Source organism: Lactuca virosa, chromosome 3 (assembly GCF_052849685.1).
Source record: "Lactuca virosa cultivar CGN04683 chromosome 3, Lactuca_virosa_CGN04683_v6, whole genome shotgun sequence".
NCBI classification, from domain to species: Eukaryota; Viridiplantae; Streptophyta; class Magnoliopsida; order Asterales; family Asteraceae; genus Lactuca; species Lactuca virosa.
Genome location: NC_136428.1, coordinates 244,216,657 through 244,243,840, shown reverse-complemented (window position 1 = coordinate 244,243,840; position 27,184 = coordinate 244,216,657).

Sequence of the window (27,184 nt, the reverse complement as noted above, 5' to 3'; positions counted from 1 at the left end):
GACGGTTTGTGTCGGCGCCCTACAGACACCAATAGTGTGCCCTATTTGATTGCAATTTATGCATTGCGGATCACTGCAAACTCCTGTATGATGAAAAGTACACTTTATACACTTCGGGAGTTTTCCATCATATGGTCTGAACGGTGTTGAAGTGGCAGGGGTTGCCACTTGTTGCTGTTGCTTGGTAACTTTTTGAGATCGTTTGCGCTCCTTGTAGGCTTGACGCCTTCGTTTCTTACCCTCTGCTTTGCGGCTTTAGGTGCTCGTAACAGTTATCATTTGTTGATTTCCCGGGTGGTTACAACAATTTGAACTGCCAACACCTTTTACAACCTTGTTGTTGTTACTAGTGTCGAGGTGTGCAAGGACAGCTGTCACGACAGCTGTTACCGCTACTTGGAAGGTGGCAGCGTCTATATGAAGGATCGGGGTTTTGTCGTTCGGCTGATTACATCTAGATGACGACATGATTCTGCTATTTGCAAAGAAAAGGAGTTTGTGAGTGATTATGGTTGGCCCTAGATGTATTCTACTCATTCATGTAAATGTAAAGTTTTTGTTTTGTTAAACTGTTCTCGATGGTTTGACCTACATCCCCATGATGCAGTACTGGAAAAGAGTTGAAGTAAGTTCGTAAAATGTTCACTAAACAATTGCTATTTTGAACTAGACTATCATTGGTTGGTGGATAACCGGATTCAACCTTTGACAAGAATTGGAAGTGATCATGGAGCTAATTCACCATAGCTCATTTATTTGACGACGTGAGGTTTAGATAGGATTCTAACGATAGCAGAACGAAAGTATTTGAACAAGGATTGGCACACAAATTAGCCGACTGTCAATATCATTGATATTTAAGATGTTATACGTTTGGGAAAAATGACCTTGGAGTAGGTCTTACATCATATCCGAAGTAGAAAAGTTTGGACGGCATACTGGCCTAACTAGAAAGTACTTACAGTACAGGGTTAGGTACATAGAAAAGTGCTACTTGGAGCATAGATAGGAAGACTATTCTTTCAACCAATGAAAGAAAGGTAGAATATCTCCTACTGGTGACAGTTATCCCTTGGGTGAACTCTTAGTTCAGCCAGCTGACGCTCCACATCGAGTAGGTGCCTTTCGTACACCCTTTGGCGTACTCAGAGCTCTATGACTTCAGCTCGAGTTTCAGCTAGCTCTTGTTGCAGGGTCTCGTGGTCTCCCCTAGATCTCTCACGAGCATCTTCCATATGAATGGTGCGGATGGTATGCATCCTCGCATTGGCATCAACTTCCGTGATTCGATGGAGAGCTGTCCTGCCCTAAATTTCGTTTCGGGCAACTCTGCAGACCAGTATTGGCAAGACTCTATCTGCTGAGCCTCCTTCACTCAGGTCATAAAAGCTTTGGTCTCCGTTGAATGGTATGGGTTGATTCTGTTCTTGGCTCCATGTTTCCAAGCTTTCCACCCATGGAGGCGTCGGGCCTTGAAAAGCCGGACGAGGGTTAGGATTTGGGACAGGAGCCACCAGAAGTAGGTTCTCAACTTCAGGCTCGGAGTCAGAACCATCTACAAAGCCTTCAGCCTGGTGATCATCCACAGGGTTTGGGTGATCACTTTCTGGCTCTGCTTCAAACCCTCCTCCATTACCTTGGTTAGGGAAGTACAAGTCGACGTGGGGATGGAATCCAACCATGTTATCTACGCGAGAAAAGGGGTATAAGAAATAACTAAATAAAAGTACTAATTAGGTAGTTATACGGCCTTTTTAGTTTGCACATAAGTAAATTATAGTAACACAAAATACTCCTATAGTATTTTAGGTTTATGGTATTGTTGGTAAGTTTCTAGAATTGTTGCAACCTCACAACCACTCTTAGGCACATGCTAGTCACTCCCCGGATAATATAGTTGATCAAGCTATATCTTCCCAGATTTGACTATATGTCTCTAAGTCTACTTGTGCTGCCCAACAATCGTAACACTTTTGTTTTGTCTTAGTGACACTGATTTTAGCATGAATGCAGGTAGGTATACTTGGTTAAATATTTTATTATTTAAAAGTATAAACACTTTGTCAGAGTATTTTTAAACCCCGTTGTGTTTATAGTTTGTATATCTTTTATGGGTTGATATACTCGATTCACTATAAACAATGCTCTGATACCAATCTGTCACACCACAAAACTAGAACGGCAGAAACGTTCGGGGGTGGAGGACGTCATGTATAGTATCACAACAATGAATAGTAGTAAACAAGCAACAACATCATCCATTGCATTAATAATATAATTTAATACAAGTGTGTTATGTGAAGTGCATAAGACACTAAAAATGTAAATCAAAATAAAAGATGAGTCTTGAACGAGCTCCATCTTCTCAAAACCTGGCACCGGTACCTGTCTACTCGTGACCTGAGAATACAAGTTCTTTTGAAAGAGTTTATCAAATTTAAAGCTGGTGAGATCATAATTATTTTAGTGTCATTGTTTGTATGAAAGTGTTTGTAAGTACTTGATGTATAAGTTTGTAAATGTTTGTAAATGTTTGTAAATGTTTGTAAATGTTTGTAAATATTTGTAAATGTTTGTATCTCCCAGAAAACCCTATGTTTTCTACTAAAAGTAGCCTTCTACAAAGGCATCAAATGTTTGTATGTGTATCTCTTGTATGAGTATGTATTTTCCCAATTCTGACTATCGTTAACCAAAAATATAGTTTTTACATTACTGTTCATTGTGAGAAGATCACAAAGTGAATGCAATGGGGAAATAAAATAGTACTGTACTGTTGTATTAAGTAACTATTGTTGTACTAACTACCTTAAACCAATTGTTATTTAAAGTACCATGTGATATGCCTGCACCATACTACCGACTAAAAACACGACGATGAAAGACATCGGAAGAAATGACATTTGGCACCCGTAGACTTGCAATTCCCACTGTAGCTAGCAGTAAGGTGTAGGATAGTCAATCCAGTATAGATCTATACACAAATTCAACGCTCTCCTTCTAGGAGACTCTGGATACAAAACGAGCCATGACAGGTGATGCCATGCCCCCTTACGTGGCTCACATAACTGTTGTAGTGTTCTTGTATATGTATTGTATGTACTAGCTGTATTGTATGTTCTCTCTCTGTCTAGTATGTATGTATGTTCTCTTTGTTTCTCATAATAGTATGCTCTCTTGTATAATGTATAGTATGTACTAGTTGTATTGTATGTTCTCTCTCTCTGTCTAGTATGTATGTATGTTCTCTTTGTTTCTCATAATAGTATGTTCTCTTGTATAATGTATAGTATGTACTAGCTGTATTGTATGTTCTCTCTCTGTCTAGTATGTATGTATGTTCTCTCTGTATGTTATCGTTTGTTTCTCATGACTATATGTTATAACTCATGAATGAACTGACTCATTGTATGTTTCATTGTGCTAGTAATAGTATTTGTAACTTCCTAAACTATACCTATTATAGTTTACTAGCAATGTTGTTTGTATAAATGAACATGTTTGTATACCTTTGCTACCCAAAGGTATTGGACTGAAAGAAGGAACTTTTGTATCTATACACATATACATAATATATAACTAAGATTCAAACGACCTTCGGACAAACAACCGATACCCTAAGACCACAACCAAACAAGGAACAGGAGGTAGGGTGAGTTATCAGTCTTAAGTCCTTTGAATCCTACTTATATAACTATATCTACATAGATACACATTTAACAAAATATATTAGTGTAAAAGACAAAGAAGTTTTGTACAACCTTTTGAAGAGTTTTAATAAATATTGATGACTTGATGTCATTTCATAAAACGATATGAAAGCAGTTTGGCATAAAGAAACAAGTTTGATAAAGAGTTTAACATGTAAAAGTGTTTGATAAACATTTTGAAGTAGTTTGTTTGATAAACCAGTTTGAAAAGTAAGAAAATCCATATGTTTGATAGTCATTAATCACATGTGATTGATATAATAACTTTAATGTATCTACTTGTATCCCCCCCCCCCCCCCATAAAAGCATTTAAAATCATTTAAAAGGTTGATTAAGGGGTATGAACTCACCTGAAGTGAGTGATGCGAATGTAAGATCGGAAAAAGGATGCTTAGTGTCAAGTGAAGACTTGAGCACACACGGATCCTATTTAGCATATAAAGAAACATATATGAATACAATTAGTGTTTACTCAACTAATCAGGTAAAGAATAACACTTTAAGGACTAAGAAATCCTTAAATGGAAGTGTTACAATCACTTAGGATTGCATAAAAGGGTTGTATAGCCACTGAAAGGAGTTTTCGGTCCAAGTACTATGTTTTTTGAGGTTTTCGGCCCAAAGGGTTTTCGGTCCAAAGAGGTTTTCGGTCCAAATGGTTGGCCGAAAACTCATGATGTTTGGTGATTTTTAAGGGCTTTCCACAATCAATTAAGTGTTCTAGACTCAATATTAAGTATTAGGAAAGGCTTAAAGTCATTTTGCACCCTTCATAAGGGTTTTCGGTCCAAGGAGATGCACTAGACCGAAAACACCTTTTGTTCTTGGATAAATGATGATTTCAAGGCCCTAAATCAAGAGTTTCAACTAGATAACAAGTATAGGGAAGTAATACTTATGATTTAGAGGCTAATAGAGTTGATTTTGAACCAAAACACTAGTGTGTGTTCTTGGTGTTCTTGAAGATCTAATCCAAAAGAGATGATTTCATGGATGAAATCAAAGGGTTGTACTAGATAAAGCTTTGTATCAACAAATTAGATGAAAGGAATTCTTACAATTTTGAAAATTGGAATGAAGAACTCGATGATACTTGAGAGAGAATGGAAGTTTTCTTGACTTGAAAAGGAAAGAATGATCAAAATGATCATGAAATATATATGTATAAGGGATTTTTCGGTCACCTTGACCGAAAACCCAAAGATCTTTACGGAAAACTCCTTTTTGAGGAGGTTTTCGGTTTGCTTCATGACTAGAACTTCAACCAATTCATCCTAACACTGATTCCTTTGATGTACTAAGTTTAGAATACTCGAACAGACTAACTCTGATAAATTTGAATGTTTATACAAGCTAGAAATTTCGGATTGTCACAGGTACCTTTATGGCGAAGCTTAATGCAATGCCTTAGTAGTTTTTGTATGCTTTATAGTTCTTCTATAAATAGGAGTGTTGCTTAGAGATAGATAAGAGTTTAGGGGATTCGGTCTTATCTGTAATCTCTCTACAAACTTGAAGCATAATAGAGCTGAAACCAGATATTATTTACTCTCGGTGTTCTTAATTCTCGTAACTCTAATTCTATGTTCATTACTTGTTTCAATACTTCATCTGATGGAACAATAGGAGAAGGTCCGGAAGTTGATGATGGGGTTGAAGCATCACTGGGAATAAGATTAAGATTTCAAACCTTACTAATCATTAGATTCATGGCCAACTTCAGTTCATGAGAATGTATGCCCTAATGATTCTCAACAATGTTGAGAATCATAAGCCACTCACTATATCCATATTTAACCAAATTAGGACACAACACCTTCTCAGGTTAACCACCCTTGTCATCTTTTCTAGTGAGATGCACGGTAAGAATATTTAGACTCTTTGGTTATGTACATACTACTTTCTCAATTGGATCCTTGCAGAACCTCCTTGTAAAAGACAACAACATATTTGGATAGGTTAATGTTCATGTTCTCATTATGAAACTTCTTTTTCTTATCAACAAGGGCATTAAACTGAAGAATGACCTTTTTCTGCTAATCTAAATCCCTTCAGTAGAAAAAATATCTTGAACAACCTTGTCACCATACATATGAATTTTCCTATTGGTCATAACAAGTTTGTTTTCAGCAACAAAAGCTCTATCTTCCTCTTCAGACATTTTCCAATCAACCGTTTTTCTTTAATGGATGAGACCATTTTTATGAGCTTGTCTTTTTCTAGACCTCAAATAAGAGATAGGTTCAGTATCCTGTGATGATTTGGATGAGGACTTAGAAATTTTATCCCGCTTACGTTGTGGCCCCTATAACACTGTGGCTCCCCCTGAGAATGATGATATATTGGATTAAGGTGTCTAAGGTCTTAACTAAATTGGTATAATCTTAGTGAAAAAAGTAAAGTTTTTTTTGGTTGCACTCATAACCACAAATAACTAGAATTGATATTATGAGTGAGATAAAAACAATTTGTTAATATACTATATGATTAATATATTAATTATAAATAATTAATAGTTACTTATGAATTAATTAGAAAGGGTTGTAATTAATTAATTATTAATCAGAATTATTCAAAAATTAATATGGAATTAATTGGAATTAATTAAAGGTGCAAGGCTTGAAGTTTAATTGTCCAATAGTTAAACAAAAGAAGCAATTCTAGAACCTAACAAAGCATGGCCAATTTTATTAGAGCCTTAGGGTTTTTGGAAGCCTCCTGGTAGTTAAGGAAATGATTTGAACTAGGGATTAAATCTAATATTTAATTGTTCAAATATAGATTTATCTACAAGTTACCTAAATTATAAATAGTACTCTCGGGCCTCACAATTTTGTGGTTAATGATACCTAGAAGGTGAAAGGTATGACACATCAACGGGTACCACATTATTCTTAAAGGTATGATCCTAACCCTAGTAAATTTCATTTATAGTAGATCAAAAGTTGTTTCATAAAGTAAGTTGCTATAATAGTAAAAATGTCATAGTGTTCTAGGTTGCATGTGACCATAAGAGTTGATGAGTAAAAATCCGTCATGCAATTTTTTTTGGTAACCTAGAAAAACTATCAGTGGTATCAGATCCTAGGATTTTCAATTAGTAGTGCATGTTATGAAACTGAAAAAGAAAAACCTAAAATATCAATAATATTCTTGACCACGCCACAGTCATTCCTCTACCACGTGGTGACTTCTTGGAAATTTAATTTTGGGATTTAATTGCATTTTTTGAAATTGTACGATAATTATTAGTTATTAATTGTTATTTTAAATGATTAACATCTGGACATTAAGGCTAGATAATTATGAAATCCTAATTCAAAATTAAAGAAGTTGTAAAAGGTAATTATCTAATTATGAGAAAATTAAGATAATATTTATCCTTAAAAGATTTAAAACAAATTAATTAATTTTTTAATCAAAAGATAAACATTAAATCTAAATGGTTTAAAAGATTAATTAGTTTAAGGTTAATTTATGATAATTAAATTTAAACATTGTATTATTAAAAACTTTTAAAATACACCCATACATATATTTATAAGAGTATCTAATACTACATGTAAAACATTAAGTCAGTTAAATCAAGAATATAAGAGAGGTATAATGAAACAGGCTATAAAATGACCGTCCAATGAGTGTCATTTTCACTCACTGTTTCTTTGTTTGGTGGAGGGTCGTTAGCCGAAATGGTTTGATATGAAAATAATCATATTTAAAGTATAATGTAAAAGTATGTCTTATCCTCGGTCGGCGCCGGAAACGCCAAACTGTGTGAATTTCATTGAATATCATAACCATACGACATAAAGCCAACATTACATCATATAGTTATTTATAATCAATGATTACATTGAATGTTTTATATGCCATAAGCAATCTATTTGTAACACCAGTCAAAATAGGTCAATAACAATTACATCTGATTATGCCAATCATGTAATGTGATTTTGTTAAACTAGTAATGTGATAAACTTACTATTTAATTCATGTTGAAGTATAATTTTTCATACATAATTTATGATACAACTCAAAGTATACGTCCATACGATTCCAAAAATATAGAGAACGTCTAAATCTGAATTCGCGTAAAGAAGTTATGATAAACCGAACACTGTAAATCTCTATAATAAGAGGAATTTACAATAGACTTAGAGTTAGCTCTTGTAGTCTAAAAGAAAGTTATAGCACTTGTAAATACCTACGGGTGCATATAAAGAACGTCAAAAACGGAGCGCGTATGTGAAAGTTACGACCTTCTGAAGATTCGGCTGTCAGAAACCCTAATCTTATTGAGCTCACGACGTGAGCACAGAAACTCATGAAGTGAGGAGTCATTTTGCCACATTTCAGAGGTAGAAGGTGTGTGACGATGCTACGAAGGGATAAGTTCCAAACTCACGGCGTGAGCAAGGATATCTCACGATGTGAGGAGTCATATGTCCACCTTCGAAAGCTAGAACACGGATGGCAAGTCTACGAAGAGATAAGTTCCAAACTCACGATGTGAAAAATGAGTTTCTCTCGTCGTGAGGGCGAAAAATCATACTATAAATAGCAGGTCCGACTTCAGCTATTCTTACACCTTTACTTCTTTCCTTTCTCTCATTTGTTGAAGCCCTCTTGCATCCCGAGCCCCGACGACCTCGTACACTGACCGTTTCTGCTTAGATTACATAAAATCACGCTATTAAGGGGAGTTTCACGGCCCCACCTTCTAATATTTTCGATGGAAAATGCATGCTAAATGTTATATGTAAGTTAATATTATGTCTATATGATAGTATATTCGTATCAAGATAGATAGTTATATTAAACCGGGATATAGGTATTTCGTATCTGAAAATATACAACTATCGTAAAGTTGTTAGCATGTTATTGTTATAATAGTATACTAATGTAGATCTTGAGTTATACTTAGGATTCTATATATATTTTGTGTGCGATATAGTTCCAGAGTTATACTCGGAATTTCTATATGTAATTGATAAGTTTGTTGTTATTGTTGGTTTTATGTTAAGATAAAACCTGGTTTTACCTCAAGTTATAGCTGTTATACTGCCTAAATGTTACGAAGTTAGGAGTAAGGTTTAAAAGCATAGTCTAGTAACTTAGAGTTTTAGACATGAAAAAGCTTTTGTTGTTAGGACTATAGAACGCCGTCAAAGTCTACATGAGCTACCTCATTCATCAACTAATATTGGGGATCTTAGTGGAAGTCCTCTGACCTGTAACCGTTAATCCCGTGTGAGCGAGGAAGTCGTGTATAAATAAGATACGGGTTGACGACCCCACTCGTGGTTGTTAATTTCAACCCAAGACAAGCGAGTGACTATTCGTTCCTTTTATTTGTTATTGTTCCGGCGTCGATGAAGTGTGTAGTATTCTTTCTCATGGTAAATCATGAGTGTATTGTTTCTCATGGTAAATCATGAGTGTATTGTTTCTCCTGGTAAATCATGAGTGTGTTTTGTCAAAGGTTTTGTTGTCAAGCAGCGGTTACAGAATCATGGTAGCAACTTGTAAGAATCATTATACTTCGTTGTTATACAATTATTAATGTTAAGTATAAGTCCCCCTACTTATAACCTAGGTACTACTTGTATATTAAGTAGATAATTATACCTAACACACATACTCGTATAGAATTGAAATAGATTTATACGTAGCAGTTTTACTTTTATAGAATTGAAATAGATTTATATGTAGTGGTTTTACTCGTATAGAATTGAAATAGATTTATACGTAGCTGTTTTACTCGTATATAATTGAAATAGATTTATACGTAGCGATTTTACTCGTATAGAATTGAAATAAGATTTATACGTAGCAACTTTCGTTTGTATGGAATTACAAACACTTATATTCATAGTATATGAGACTTATAGGTAAACTACTTATTTGGTAAGTAAACTTTTATACCTAGGATATATATACACTAAACGTTGGAGGGTCAAAATGATACTTTCAAAACTATACTTTTGAACTTGGAAAATGTGTTATTTTTATATGGAGTCAAAACCTGTGAACACACCAACTTTATGTTGACGTATTTTAAATTGCATGTGTTTTCAGGAAGTTGATAACTATGATACGAGAAATGACGTTACACTTCCCAGTGTTTCCGTCGGCGGCCGGGGTGTGAAAGATTGGTATCAGAACTATTAACTATAGTGAATTAGTACTTTCTTAGGAAAGCATGAATACAGTTTAGGGCTTACTCTGTTAGGTTTAGGTATATTCCTTAGCCTATAATATAAAGTATTAGTAATTATACTACTGAAGGACTACTTACGAGAGCGGTGACAAGGACAGACATGTCGATTTGGGTTGTTGGATTTCAGAACGGCTATATGCTAAAATTATCCTGCCCACCGACTGTCCTAACTGGCCGGTACCTTATCAGCTACACCTGAAGTAACAAACAATAATTAAAGCATGAATAAAATAAATAAGAATATAGAGTCATAGATAAATACTCATACCCGTGATGAGAACACATTTATATAACCCAAAAAGATAGAAAGCCCAAACCCTCGATAAGAATTCAACGCAAGGTTTTAGGTCAAACTCCTTAGTCGAGTTTTATTATACATGGGCCGAATCACAACTAAACGTAGACTGATCACCTATGTTTAATTATGGTCAGACCGATGCACAACTAAACTTGGATACAATGGTTGATAGACTAAAACACCTAAAGATTCTAGAAGATTCAAGATAGATATCAGATCATGATACCATCAACTCGGAGTACAATAAGATGATGTTCCGAACACAACGTTTAGGACTCAATATGGTCAATCTAAGTTCTTAGTTAAGCCTTTGGATTGACCAGCGCTCCAACAATGTTCATGGACCTCATGAATAGTGTTTGCAAACGGTACTTAGATAAATTCGTGATAGTAGTTATCGATGATATATTGATATATTCACGAACCAAGGAAGAATACGGTTAACACATGCGAATAATCTTCGCACTACTAAGAAAAGAAAATTCGTGCGCATTTTGGATTAGAGAGGTACAAATTTTTAGAGCATGTGGTTCGTAACAAAGGGATTCATGTCGAACCCTCCAAGATTAAAGCAATTAAGAATTGGGAAGCACCAAGGACGCCAACAGAAGTGCGTCAATTCTTAGGACTTTCTGGCTATTACCGAAGATTCATAGAGAATTTCTCCAAAATAGCCAAGCCGTTTACAACACTAACCCAGAAGGATATGAAGTTCAACTGGGAAGTCAAACAAGAAGCTAAAGCAAATGTTGTATAGTGCACCAATCCTATCCCTTCCAGATGGGACAGAATATTTCGTCGTATACTGCGATGCATCAAATCAAGGATTGGGATGTGTGTTGATGCAAAGAGGAAAATTATCGCCTACGCATCACGACAACTTAAGGTGCATGAGAATAATTACAATACCCATGACCTTGAATTTGGAGTTGTAGTTTTTGCACTGAGAAGTTGGAGACACACAATTAGCCAGATAACATATAGGTGATACCTTATGTGTCGAACCAGAAATAATCCATGAGAAAAACTCAAAAGATCGTGCAAATTAAGGATCGATTCAAGGCAGCACGTGATCGTCAGAAGAGTTATGCTGACGTAAGACGTAAACCTTTGGAATTCCAAGTTCGAGATAGAGTAATGATGAAGGTCTCTCCTTGGAAAGGCATGAATTGATTCGGAAAACGAGGCAAGCAAAACCCATGGTATATAGAACCTTTTTCTAGCAAGAATTGGTTTTGTCGCATACCAAATCAAGTTACCTCAAGAGCTAAGCAATGTACACAATGTTTTTCACGTTTCAAATCTCAAAAGATGTCTATTCGATGACACTCTTGTTGTATCTCTTGACGAGATACAAGTCAAAACCAAACTCAACTTTGCAGAAGAACCTGTCGAAATCATGGATCGATACGCCAAAACGATTAAAACAAAACTGTATTCCCATAGTGAAAGTTTGATGGAACTCTTTAGGTGGACCTGAATTTACATGGGAATGTGAATATCAGATGAAACAAAAATACCCCCAACTATTTAACAAAACCCCATCCACAAGATAAATTTTGGGACGAAATTATTCTAACGGGCGGAGAATGTAACACTAGTCAAAATAGGTCAATAACAATTTCATGTGATTCTGCCAATCATGTAATGTGATTTTGTTAAACTAGTAATGTGATAAACTTTCTATTTAATTCATGTTAAAGTATAATCTTTCATACATAATTTATGATACAACTCAAAGTATACGTCCATACGATTCCAAAAATATAGACAACGTCTAAATCTGACTTCGCGTGAAGAAGTTATGATAAACCGAACACTATAAATCTTTATAATAAGAGGAATTTAAAATAGACTTATAATTAGCTATTGGAGTCTAAACGAAAGTTATAGTACTTGTAAACACCTACGCGTGCATATAAATAACGTCAAAAACGGAGTTCGTATGTGAAAGTTATGACCTTCCGAAGATTCAACTGTCAGAAACCCTAATCTGACTGAGCTCACGATGTAAGCACAGAAACTAACGACGTGCGGAGTCATTTTGCCACATTTCGGATCTAGAAGGTGTGTGACGAGGCTACGAAGGTATAAGTTCCAAACTCAGGCGTGAGCAAGGATATCTCACGACATGAGGAGTCATATGGCCACCTTTGGAAGCTAGAAGACGGATGGCAAGTCTACGAAGAGATAAGTTCCAAATTCACGATGTGAACAATGAGTTTCTCATGTCGTGAGGGCGAAAAATCATACTATAAATAGCAGGTCCAACTTCAGCTATTCTTACACCTTTACTTCTTTCCTTTCTCTCATTTGCTGAAGCCCTCTTGCATCCCGATCCCCGACGACCTCGTATACTGACCGTTTCTGCGTAGATTACATAAAATCACGCTATTAAGGTGAGTTTCACGGCCCCACTTTCTAATATTTTCGGGGGAAAACGCATGCTAAATGTTATATATAAGTTAATATTATGTCTATATGATAACATATTCGCATCAAGATAGATAGTTATATTAACCGGGATATAGTTATTTCGTATCTGAAAATATACAACTATCGTAAAGTTGTTAGCATGTTATTGTTATAATAGTATACTAATGTAGATCTTGAGTTATACTTAGGATTCTATATATGTTTTGTGTGCGATATAGTTCCAGAGTAATACTCGGAAGTTCTATATGTAATTGATAAGTATGTTGTTATTGTTGGTTTTATGTTAAGATAAAACCTGGTTTTACCTCAAGTTATAGCTGTTATACTGCCTAAATGTTATGAAGTTAGGAGTAATGTTTAAAAGCATAGTCTAGTAACTTAGGGTTTTAGACATTAAAATTCTTTTGTTGTTAGGACTATAGAACGCCGTCAAAGTCTACATGAGCTACCTCTTTCATCAACTAAGATTGGGGATCTTAGTGGAAGTCCTCTGACCTGTAACTGTTAATCCCGTGTGAGCGAGGATCTTGTGTATGAATAAGATACGGGTTGACGACCCCACTCGTGGTTGTTAATTACAACCCAAGACAAGCAAGTGGCGATCCGTTCCTTTTATTTATTATTGTTTCGGCGTCGATGAAGCGTGCAGTATTGTTTCTCATGGTAAATCGTGAGTATATTGTTTATCATGGTAAATCATGAGTGTATTGTTTCTCATGGTAAATCATGAGTGTGTTTTGTCAGAGGTTTTGTTGTCAAGCAGCGGTTACAGACTCATGGTAGCAACTTGTTAGAAACATTATACTTCGTTGTTATACAAGTATTAATGTTAAGTATAAGTTCCCCCCTACTTATACCCTAGGCAGTACTTGTATATTAAGTAGATAATTATACCTAACACACATACTCGTATAGAATTGAAATAGATTTATACGTAGCGGTTTTACTCGTATGAATTGAAATAGATTTTTACGTAGCTGTTTTATTCGTATAGAATTGAAATAGATTTATACGTAGCGGTTTTACTCGTATAGTATGACAACCCGAAATTTTCATTTGTACGAACTCTACAGTCAAACACTTAAATTAAAAGTCAAATTCATTTCTCCTAATTTTTAGCTCGGTTTAAAATCCATTTGGGTGTTTTGTTTTTATATTAATTCTTCGAGAGAACAAACGAAAGGAAGTATACTTTAGGATTAATTGTGCAACATTTAAGTCACAAAACTCCAAGTGTTTGGAGTTTTCGGCCCAAAATAGTGTTAGGGCCGAAAACCCTAAAGGGTATATAAATGACACTTAGTCATTTTTAGTCTTTTTTTCCATTTCCAAGTCAAGAACATTCTCTCTCAAGTATCATCCAAAGTTTTTGTCGAGATCTTCAAGATTGTAAGTGTTTCCTTCCTTGTTTAGTTGATCTCTTCCATTATCTAGTGATCTTACATGATTTCATCCATGAAATCATTCCATTTTCTTAGATCTTCAAGTGTTCTTCATTTCACCAAGAACACCAAGAACACACACTAGTGTTTTAGGCCGAAAACACCCTTCTGTGCTTCCATATTGTAAGTATCTATCTGCTATACTTGTTATCTAGTAAGGATATTTGATTTAGGGCCTTGAAAACATCCATTTATCCAAGAACAAAGGTGTTTTCGGTCTAGTGCATCTCCTTAGACCGAAAACCCTTATGAAGGGTGCAATATGACTTTAAGCCTTTCCTAATACTTAGTATCGAGTCTAGAACACTTCGTCGATGGTGGAAAGCGCTTAAAAATCACCAAACATCATGAGTTTTCGGCCAACCTCTTCGGACCGAGAACCATTTGGACCGAGAACCATTTGGACCGAGAACCTCTTCGGACCGAGAACCTCTTCGGACCGAGAACCATTTGGACTGAGAACCATTTGGACCGAGAACCTCTTCGGACCGAGAACCATTTGGACCAAGAACCTCTTTGGACCGAAAACCCTTTAGTACTTCTAGCACTTGAATCAAAGTGTTATCCATGTTTAGGGTGTCTTTACTTCAGAAATTAGTTGTTAATTGACTAATTGGATACATATATGTGTTATTATATGTTAAATAGGATCCGTGTGCGTGTGCTGAAGTCTTCACTTGACACTTAGCATCCTATACCATCCGTTCATCCAAACCACTCACTACAGGTGAGTTCATACCCCTAAATCAACCTTTTAAATGATTTTAAATGCTTTTATGGGGGGGGATACAAGTTGAACTATTATAGTTATTATATCAATCGCATGTGATTAATAACTACCAAACAAGTGGATTCTTACTTTTCAAACTGCATTATCAAACAAACTACTTCAAACTGTTTTGCAAACTCTTTTACATGTTAAATACTTTCATTAAACTCTTTTAAACTTATACTTTGTCAAATGCGTATCTATATAGATATAGTTATATAAGTAGGATTGAAAGGACTTAGGACTGATAGCTCACCTTGCTTCCTGTTCCTTGTTTGGTTGTGGACTTAGGGTATCGGTTATTTGTCTGAAGGTCGTTTGAATCTTAGTTATATATTATGTATATATGTATAAATATAAAAGTTCCTTCATTCAGTTCAATACCTTTGGGTAGCATAGGTATACAAACATGTTCATTCATACAAACAACATTACTAGTAAACTATAATAGGTATAGTTTAGGAAGTTCAATACTATTACCAGAACAGTGAAACATACAATGAGTCAGTTCATACATGAGTCAATATACACTATGATGAGAAACAAACATAACATACACAGAGAGAATACTATGATGAGAAACAAACGATAACATACAGAGAGAACATACATACATACTAGACAGAGAGAACATACAATACAACTAGTACATACAATACATATACAAGAACATTACAACAGTTATGTGAGCCACGTAACGGGGCATGGCATCACCTGCCATGGCTCATTTTGTATCCAGAATCTCCTTAAGTGGAGAGCGTTGAGTTTGTGTATAGATCTATACTGGATTGACTATCCTACACCTTGCTGCTCGCTACAGTGGGACTTGCAAGTCTACGGGTGCCAAATGTCATTTCTTCCGACGTCTTTCATCATCGTGTTTTTAGTCGGTAGCATGGTACAGGCATACCACATGGTACTTTAAATAACAATTGGTTTAAGGTAATTAGTACAGCCGTAGTTACTTAATACAACACTACAGTACTTTATTATTTCCCCATTGCATTCACTTTGTGATCTTCACACAATGAACTGTAATGTAAAACTATGTTTTTGATTAATGATAGTGATACTTGGGAAAATACACACATTTACAAGAAACAGACATACAAACATTTGATGCCGTGGTAGAAGGCTACTTTTAGTAGAAAACATAGGATTTTCTAGGAGAGTTTCAAACAATTACAAACATTTACAAACATTTACAAACTTATACATCAAGAACTTACAAACACTTTCATACAAACAATGACACTAAAATACTTATGATCTCAACAGCTTTAAAGCTGATAAACTCTTTCAAAATAACTTGTATTCTCAGGTCACCAGTAGACAGGTACCGGTGTTAGGTTTTGAGAAGATGGAGCTCGTTCAAGACTCATCTTTTATTTTGTTTCATATTTTGGTCTCTATTAAACTTGACAGAACACATTTGTATTAAAATTATATTATTAATGCAATGGATGATGTTGTTGCTTCTTTACTACTATGCATTGTTGTGATACTATACATGACGTCCTCCACCCCCGAACGTTTCCGCCGTTCCGGTTTTGGGGTATGACAGATTGGTATCAGAGCATTGTTTATAGTGAATCGAGTATATCAACCCATAAAAGATATACAAACTATAAACACAACGGGATTAAAATACTCTCACCAAGAGTTTATACTTTTAAATAATAAAATATTTAACCAAGTATATCTACCTGCATTCATACAAAAATCAGTGTCACTAGGACAGAACAAAAGTATTACGATTGTTGGACAGAACATATAGTCAAATCTGGGAAGATATAGCCTGATCAACTATATTATCCGAGGAGTGACTAGCATGTGCCTAAGGGTGGTTGTGAGGTTGCAACAAGTCTAAAAACTTACCAACAATACTACTATGAAAACATTATAACAGAACATGAACATAAAATACTATAGGAGTATTTTGTGTTACTATAATTACTTATCTGAGAATTAAAGGTTTTTATTAGTAGGTCAATCGTGTTTTGCTTTCGTATAACTAGTATGCATTAAGCAAGTATTGAAGTAACTAATAAAGATCATCTTATAATTATCTAGTTAGTGCGTCTATTTAAGTTAATTCTTATACCCCTTTTCTCGCGTAGATATCTTGGCTGGATTCCATATCCCCGGAGACCCATACTACCCCAACAACGGCAATGCAGAATGGCTGGGAGAAGAGCCAAAAGATGATCACCCAATCCCTTTGGATGATCACCAAGCTGAAGGCTTTTCTGATGGTTCTGATTCAGAGCCAGAAGTGAACAAGCTACCCCCAGTAGCTCCAAACCCAAACCCTCGTCCATCATTTCAAGGACTCACACCTCTGTAGGCCACAAACTTGAACAGATGGAGTCAGGAACAGGGTCAACCCATTCCCTACACTGGGGACAGAAGCTTTTACAACCTAAACGAGGGAGGTTCAGCTGATCAAGTCCTACCCATCATGGTCCGTAGGATAGCTCGGAATGTGGAACAAGGTCGAGCAACTATCAACCGGGTCATGGAAATTGACGCCAACTCTGGAGCCAACACAGTCCGCATTCGTCAGCTGGAGTCTGCTCGCGAAAGGACTCAGAACCAGAATGCAACTCTGCAGAGAGAACTTGCCAAAACCCAAGCTGAAGTTAGGGAACTTCGAGCTCAGCAAGTAAGATCTGAAAGGCGCATGCGGGGCATAGAACGCCTTCTGTCGGAGTCAAGAACTCACTCTAGTAGTTCTCGTCGCAGATAGAGTCTCCCCGACTTCTCTTTTGGAGATAACCTAGTTTATGTAAAAACTCTAGTCTAATTTCCTATATTTGTTAAAACTTGGACCTGTTAGGTCTTGATTAGGTCGTAGTTCTGTCAAAATTTTCCCATCTTGGTTGATGTAAGGCCTACTTCTAGGTCATTTTTCCCAAACTTGTTACATCTGTAATTCCAGTATTATTGACAAATATCTAATCTGATGGAAATTATATCTAAATGCTTTCATCTTTTCGTACTAAATCTACATTCAATCTCACTATTCAATTGTGCTGTTGGGCTATGAAGAGTTAGTCCATGAGTCATTCTCATCAAATTCTTCCCATTAAATTATTATCAATATCTTTATCCTTGTAAACCTACAGCTACAAGATGCCTCCACACCGATCAACGAGGCGCGATCCTCCGATAAGTGCAACACCATCTGCTCCTCAAATCGATACGGCAGCTCTAAATGCTGCAGTAGCTACGGATGTGGCAACAGCCATGACTCAATATCATTCTTCGAGTGCCACCGGAGGTGGTACACCTGTTCATTCTACCCGTGGTGAAGCCCCTGTGCGCTTGAGAGAGTGCTCCTATAAGGACTTCACCAACTGCAAGCCATTATCCTTTAAAGGGATTGGCGGAGTCATTGCCCTCTCGCAATGGTTCGAAAAGACAGAGTCGATCTTCCAGATCTGCTCATGCCTGGAAGGAAGAAAAGTCAAATTTGTTGCGTGCACCTTCGAGGCAAAAGCCCTGACATGGTGGAATAGCCATGTCAAGTCACTATCTCTCATAGTGGCTAATGCTATGGGCTGGGAAGCTCTGAGAGAGCTGATGATCGAAGAATACTGCCCGAGGGGCGAAATCCAAAAGCTGGAGCAGGAATTGTGGAGCCTAACCATGAAAGGCTCCGACATTGTGACCTACACCGCCAGGTTCTGTGAGCTGGTGGCCCTCTGTCCCAACATGGTTCACACAGAGGGAAAGAAAATAGAGAGGTACATCTGGGGGCTGGTGCCTCCATTCCAGGGGAATGTTTTGGCTTCAAACCCCACTAAATTCGATAGTGCCAAGCGATTGGCACAACGGCTTATTGACCATGGGGTCTGTACCCCATCAACAACAACAACCCTAGCCATCTCGGAACCCTCCAAACCCGCAGACATCAAGTGGAAGTTCTGGGATGACAAGAAGAAGAAGAAAGCTGCCAAAAAGTAGCAGGTCATGGCAGTTCATGCTACGATAGCACCTGCCACTGTTGCTCCGGTGAAGCAGTACGCTGGAAGTTTGCCTAAGTGCAACAAATGCAACTTCCACCACACAGGAGCCTGCCGGGAAATGCAGTGTTCGAACTGCAACAGGAAGGGGCACACCGCCCATTTCTGCAAAGCTCCGGCAAGGCCAATCAACCAAGTCCCCGACGCAGGAGTGGGCCAAGCTTGCTACGGTTGTGGCGAGGTGGGCCACTACAAGAGGAACTGCCCTAAGGCGGGGAATGCCGGTGGAGTAGGAAGGGTTCTGGCTATAGGCCACGAGGAAGCGGTTGCCGACCCCATAGTGGTCACTGGTACGTTTCTCATTGATAACTCTTATGCATGCATACTATTTGATAGTGGAGCAGAGAGGAGTTTCGTGAACCAAAAATTTGCTCATTTACTTAAGCAAAAATCACGAGCACTTAATGAACCGTTCACTGTAGAAATGGCTAATGGGAAGACAGAGAGCACTAGCAGTATATTCATAGGGTGAACCCTAACTCTAGATAGCCATTCATTTTCGATCGACCTCATGTCGGTCTCAACTAAAAGTTTCGACGTCATTATCGGCATGGATTGGTTGAGCCTTCATCGTGTCGATATCTTGTGTTATGAAAAGGTTGTTCGCCTTAATCTGCCATCTGGCGAAACTCGAGTAGTTTATGGCGACAAACCCGACACGAACCGTCGTATCATCTCAAGCATTCAAGCCCGGAATTCTTACAAAAGGAATGTCGTGCATTCCTTGTTCATGTTGTCGATGTGAGCCAAGAAGCGAAATCTATTAAGAACATTCCAGTAGTATGCGACTTTCCCGACATCTTTTCGGAAGAACTCCCAGGATTACCTCCGCAACGTCAAGTCGAGTTCAGAATCGACTTAGTTCCAAGGGCTACCCCAGTAGCCAAATCGCCCTATCGTTTAGCACCTGCGGAGATTCAAGAACTGTCCTGGCAACTTAACGAACTGCTCAGCAAGGGCTTTATAAGACCAAGCTTCTCACCCTGGGGAGCTCCAGCCTTGTTCGTCAAGAAGAAAGACGGATCGTTTCGAATGTGCATCGACTATATGGAGCTCAACAAACTGACCGTCAAAAATCGCTACCCTCTGCCTCACATAGACGATCTATTTGATCAACTTCAAGGGGCGAACTTCTTTTCAAAAATCGATCTAAGATCCGGATATCACCAACTACGAGTGCTAGGGGAGGATGTCCCGAAGACAGCCTTCCAAACTCGTTATGGGCACTACGAATTCGTAGTGATGCCGTTCAGATTAACAAACGCGCCCGCATTATTCATGGATTTAATGAATAGGGTGTGTCCTCCTTACTTGGATCAGTTCGTCATCGTCTTCATCGATGACATACTTATCTACTCTCGTTGTAAGGAAGAGCATAGTCAACATCTGCGACTAGGCTTAGAAACGCTGCGTTTGGAGAAGCTCTATGCGAAGTTCTCGAAATGCGAATTTTGCATCCGAAAGGTCGAATTCTTAGGGCACGTGGTTAGCAAAGAGGGAATACACGTGGACCCTTCCAAAATCAAGGCCATTGAGAGCTAGTCAGCACCGAAGACGCCTACCGAAATTCGTCAATTTCTAGGCCTAGCTGGCTACTTTCGCAGGTTCATTCAGAACTTCTCCCGAATTGCGAAACCTCTTACAACACTGACCCAGAAGGGTATGCCTTTGACTGGGAGGAGAAGCAGGAGAGAGCGTTCCAAACGCTCAAGCGAGCCTTGTGCACCGCAACAATACTATCCCTCCTCGAAGGAATAGAAGACTTCATAGTCTATTGCGATGCATCCAACCAAGGGCTCGGATGTGTTCTGATGCAGCGAGGTAAGGTCATCGCCTATGCCTCGAGACAGTTGATGACATACGAGGTCAACTACACCACTCACGATCTTGAGCTAGGAGCAGTTGTGTTTGCTCTGAAGATCTGGAGACACTACCTGTATGGTACAAAAAGCACTATCTTTACAGACCACAAAAGCCTACAACATATATTCGACCAGAAGGAGCTCAACATGAGACAACGATGGTAGGTCGAGCTACTCAGTGATTACGAATGCGAAATTCGTTATCATCCGGGTAAACCCAACGTAGTAGCTGACGCCCTAAGTCGGAATGAATACTCTGGTCGTAGATTCAAATCATTGACTATGACTATCCATTCATATTTGTCCACGCAAATTAAGGAGGCTCAGCTCGACGCTTTGAAACCTGAAAATGTGGCGAGTGAATCCCTGAGAGGGATGGATAAGAACTTGGAAGTCAAAGGTGGCGGAGCCTTATATTTCATGGATCGGATATGGACACCGAAACACGGTGGTTTCAGAGACTTGGTCATGACCGAGGCGCATAACACTCGTTATTCCGTCCACCCAGGTTCATATATGATGTATCTGGATCTTAAAAAGCTATACTGGTGTCCTAACATGAAAGCAGAGATTGCTACCTTCGTGAGTAAATGCCTTACTTGCGCCAAGGTCAAGGTCGAATACCAGAAACCCTCAGGTCTATTACAATAACCAGATATACCAGAATGGAAGTGGGAACGGATCACAATGGACTTCATAACCAAGTTGCCCAAGACAACGGGTGGGCTTGATACCATATGGGTCATCGTCGACAGATTGACCAAGTCCGCACAGTTCCTGCCTATCAAAGAAACAGACAAGATGGAGAAGTTTACAAGAACCTACATACGGGAGATTGTACGACTGCACGGTGTTCCCATATCCATTATCTCGGACAGAGATAGTAGATTCACTTCGAGGTTCTGGCAATCGCTACAAAGTTCCCTAGGAACTAGGCTGGACATGAGTACAGCCTATCATCCACAGTCCGACGGACAAAGTGAGAGGACTATCCAAACCTTGGAAGATATGTTGCGACCCTGTGTGATCGACTTTGGGAAAGCATGGGATACTAATTTACCCCTTGTCGAATTTTCCTACAACAACAGTTATCACACGAGCATAAAGGATGCTCCATTTGAGGCCCTCTATGGCCGAAAGTGCAGATCCCCTCTGTGCTGGGCTGAGGTGGGTGATACCCAGTTAGCTAAAGGACGAGTTCCTGACAGCACTCTCACGGGTCCGGAGATCATTCGGGAAACGACAGAGAAGATCATTCAGATTCGTGAACGATTGAAAGCCTCTAGAGACCGACAGAAAAGCTACGCAGATAAACGAAGGAAACTGTTGGAATTCCAGGTGGGCGACCGTAGTTTATTAAAGGTCTAACCCTGGAAAGGCTTGATACGCTTCGGAAAGTGTGTAAAGCTAAATCCAAGATACATAGGGCCTTTCGACAATCTCGCTAGAATCGACCCTGTAGCTTACAAACTTAAGTTACCTCGGGAACTCAGTAACGTACATTCTACTTTCCATGTATCGAACTTGAAAAAGTGTCTGTCTGACGAGACTCTTCTGATCCCACTCGACGAGATCGAAATCAACGAGAGCCTCAACTTCGTGGAAGAACCTGTAGAGATCATGGACAGGGAGGTCAAGCAAACGAAACAAAGTCGTATCCCGATAGTGAAGGTTTGCTGGAACGCTAAGCGAGGACCTGAATTCATTTGGGAGCGAGAGGATCAGATAAAACTGAAATATCCTCATCTTTTTACTTAGTTATTTGTAACTTCTTATTTGCTTAAACTCTAATTTCGGGACGAAATTCCTTCTAACGGGGGGACGATGTGACAACCTGAAATTTTCATTTGTACAAACTCTATAGTCAAACACTTCAATTAAAAGTCAAATTCATTTCTGCTAATTTTTAGCTCGGTTTAATGTCCATTTGGGTGTTTTGTTTTTATATTAATTCTTCGAGAGAACAAACGAAAGGAAGTATACTTTAGGATTAATTGTGCAACATTTAAGTCACAAAACTCCAAGAGTTTGGAGTTTTCGGCCCAAAATAGTGTTAGGGCCGAAAACCCTAAAGGGTATATAAATGACACTTAGTCATTTTAAGTATTTTTGTCCATTTCCAAGTCAAGAACATTCTCTCTCAAGTATCATCCAAAGTTTTTGTCGAGATCTTCAAGATTGTAAGTGTTTCCTTCCTTGTTTAGTTGATCTCTTCCATTATCTAGTGATCTTACATGATTTCATCCATGAAATCATTCCATTTTATTAGATCTTCAAGTGTTCTTCATTTCACCAAGAACACCAAGAACACACACTAGTGTTTTGGGCCGAAAACACCCTTCTTTGCTTCCATATTGTAAGTATCTATCTCCTATACTTGTTATCTAGTAAGGATATTTGATTTAGGGCCTTGAAAACATCCATTTATCCAAGAACAAAGGTGTTTTCGGTCTAGTGCATCTCCTTAGACCAAAAACCCTTATGAAGGGTGCAATATGACTTTAAGCCTTTCCTAATACTTAGTATCGAGTCTAGAACACTTCGTCGATGGTGGAAAGCCCTTAAAAATCACCAAACATCATGAGTTTTCGGCCAACCTCTTCGGACCGAGAACCATTTGGACCGAGAACCTCTTCGGACCAAGAACCTCTTCGGACTGAGAACCATTTGGACCGAGAACCATTTGGACCGAGAACCTCTTCGGACCGAGAACCATTTGGACCGAGAACCTCTTTGGACCGAAAACCCTTTAGTACTTCTAGCACTTGAATCAAAGTGTTATCCATGTTTAGGGTGTCTTTACTTGATAAATTAGTTGTTAATTGACTAATTGGATACATATATGTGTTATTATTTGTTAAATAGGATCCGTGTGTGTGTCCTCAAGTCTTCACTTGACACTTAGCATCCTATACCATCCGTTCATCCAAACCACTCACTACAGGTGAGTTCATACCCCTAAATCAACCTTTTAAATGATTTTAAATGCTTTTATGGGGGGATACAAGTTGAACTATTATAATTATTATATCAATCGCATGTGATTAATAACTACCAAACAAGTGGATTCTTACTTTTCAAACTGCGTTATCAAACAAACTACTTCAAACTATTTTGCAAACTCTTTTACATGTTAAATACTTTCATTAAACTCTTTTAAACTTATACTTTGTCAAATATGTATCTATATAGATATAGTTATATAAGTAGGATTGAAAGGACTTAGGACTGATAGCTCACCTTGCTTCCTGTTCCTTGTTTGGTTGTGGACATTTTGGGTATCCGTTATTTGTCCGAAGGTCGTTTGAATCTTAGTTATATATTATGTATATATGTATAGATATAAAAGTTCCTTCATTCAGTTCAATCTTTGGGTAGCATAGGTATACAAACATGTTCATTCATACAAACAAAATTACTAGTAAACTATAATAGGTATAGTTTAGGAAGTTCAATACTATTTACTAGAACTGTGAAACATATAATGAGTCAGTTCATACATAAGTCAATATACACTATGATGAGAAAAAAACTTAACATACAGAGAGAGAATACTATGATGAGAAACAAACGATAACATACAGAGAGAACATACATACATACTAGACAGAGAGAACATACAATACAGCTAGTACATACAATACATATACAAGAACATTACAACAGTTATGTGAGCCACGTAACGGGGCATGGCATCACCTGTCATGGCTCGTTTTGTATCCAAAATCTCCTTAAGTGGAGAGCGTTGAGTTTGTGTATAAATCTATACTGGATTGACTATCCTACACCTTGCTGCTCAATATAGTGGGACTTGCAAGTCTACGGGTGCCAAATGTCATTTCTTCCGGCGTCTTTCATCATCGTGTTTTCAGTCGGTAGCATGGTACAGGCATATCACATGGTACTTTAAATAACAATTGGTTTAAGGTAATTAGTATAGCAGTAGTTACTTAATACAACACTACAGTACTTTATTATTTCCCCATTGCATTCAGTTAGTGATCTTCACACAATGAACGGTAATGTAAAACTATGTTTTTGGTTAATGATAGTCATACTTGGGAAAATACAAACATTTACAAGAAACAGACATACAAACATTTGACGATGTGGTAGAAGGCTACTTTTTGTAGAAAACATAGGGTTTTCTAGGAGAGTTTCAAACAATTACAAACATTTACAAACATTTACAAACTTATACATCAAGAACTTACAAACACTTTCATACAAACAATGACACTAAAATACTTATGATCTCACCAGCTTTAAAGCTGATAAACTCTTTCACAATAACTTCTATTCTCGGGTCACCAGTAGACAGGTACCGGTGCCAGGTTTTGAGAAGATGGAGCTCGTTCAAGACTCATATTTTATTTTGTTTCTTATTTTGGTGTCTATTAAACTTGACAGAACACACTTGTATTAAAATTATATTATTAATGCAATAGATGATGTTGTTGCTTGTTTACTACTATGCATTGTTGTGATACTGTACATGACGTCCTCCACCCCCGAACGTTTCCGCCGTTCCGGTTTTGGGGTGTGACATATAGAATTGAAATAGATTTATACGTAGCGGTTTTACTCGTATAGAATTGAAATAAGATTTATACATAGCAACTTTCGTTTGTATGGAATTACAAACACTTATATTCATAGTATATGAGACTTATAGGTAAACTACTTATTTGGTAAGTAAACTTTCATACCTAGGATATATATATATATATATATATATATATATATATATATATATATATATATATATATATATATATATATATATATATATATATATATATATATATATATATATATACTAAACGTTGGAGGGTCAAAATGATACTTTCAAAACTATACTTTTGAACTTGGAAAATGTGTTATTTTTATATGAAGTCAAAACCTGTGAATACACCAACTTTATGTTGACGTATTTTAAATTGCATGTGTTTTCAGGAAGTTGATAACTATGATACGAGAAATGACGTTACACTGCCCGGTGTTTCCGCCGACGGCCGGGGTGTGACACTATTTCCTTGCGTCTTCTACTCCCTTGGAATGATCTTCTCTTCTTCGTCACCCTAGGAATACATGTGAGTTTGAAAACGGTCAACATAATGTTGGTGCGTTCACATTTTTGATATTTATGGAAAATACTCTTGTAAAAGTTTTCAATATAGGATCTTTTTTTATGAATAGGTATGCTTTTGTATCTCCTCTTATACTCTAAGTCTCTAAGGAGTGATTTCTTTCACTATCTTTGGTTCATAATTATTCTTGTATTTGTTTACTTGAGAATATATTAATATATTTTCTTGTAATTCTATAACTTTTTCTTTTAAAATAAATCACCCCTTTCGTTTATGCTAAATTTCTCTAAAACTTTCACCCCTTTCACTTTATTGATGCATACTATTACTACTTCAAGGCATCCCCCTGTAATAGTTTGATATGTTATATGTGTTTTCTTTTCCCGCCATTTTTATGATTTGTACATGAGTTATGCACTAATATGATCCTGCTTAAACTACTCTGGTTCTTGTTTCTCAATTATTATTTGGATCTTTTGGCTGTTTTCTTAAAAGTATAATCGATTTTAGTTGGGATCACTAGGAAACATATCTATGAAAGGTTAGGGTGATGATTTTTTTTACAAAAGTTCATTTGTGTTTTTGTGTCAACATAGAGCGCTTCCTTGAATGCATCGATTTTTACTTTCTTCAAACTCAATTTTACTTTTAGTTATTTTATCATAATCAAAACTTTAACTCTCCTGATGACTTCCTTTTGGTTTCCATTGGCGATAATGTAGGTTTTTTACATTTAGTTTTTTTTGGTGAAACAGCCAAAACATAACAGTGTAATGACGTTTCACCATTCTATATTTGAAATCCATATCAATAAAATTTTGATATGAAGAGAGGTGTCGTTGTGGGTCCCACTATATGTATAACTAAAAATCAATCAATTCAATAGTAGGCTTTATTCACGAAGCAACACTCTAAGAGAGGTATAAGGAAACGACTTATAAAATGAACGTTGAATGGGTGTCCTTTTTGATGGGTTTGGGTCAAAAGAACATCCTATATGCTCATACAAACCCTAATGCTTGGATCTAGGTTTTTCTAATTGTACATGGTTTCATCCAAGACTTACAAACCCTAGATCTAATGAGTTTAATTCGAAATTATATGAAGCAAATTAGATCTAGATCATTACCTCTTATTGCTTGCTTGAATCTTCTTGTCTTTGAAGCTTAGAGTCACAAGTGTCACTCCTCTAATGGCTTACAAACACCAATAGCAAAAGAATGATCTTGGAGAGAGGTTGGAGGCTTCTTGAATTCGACTCTATAGCTCTTAGGAATAGGTTGGCCGAATTCTGGAACCTTAGGGTGCTATTTATACTGAAGTTGTTAGGG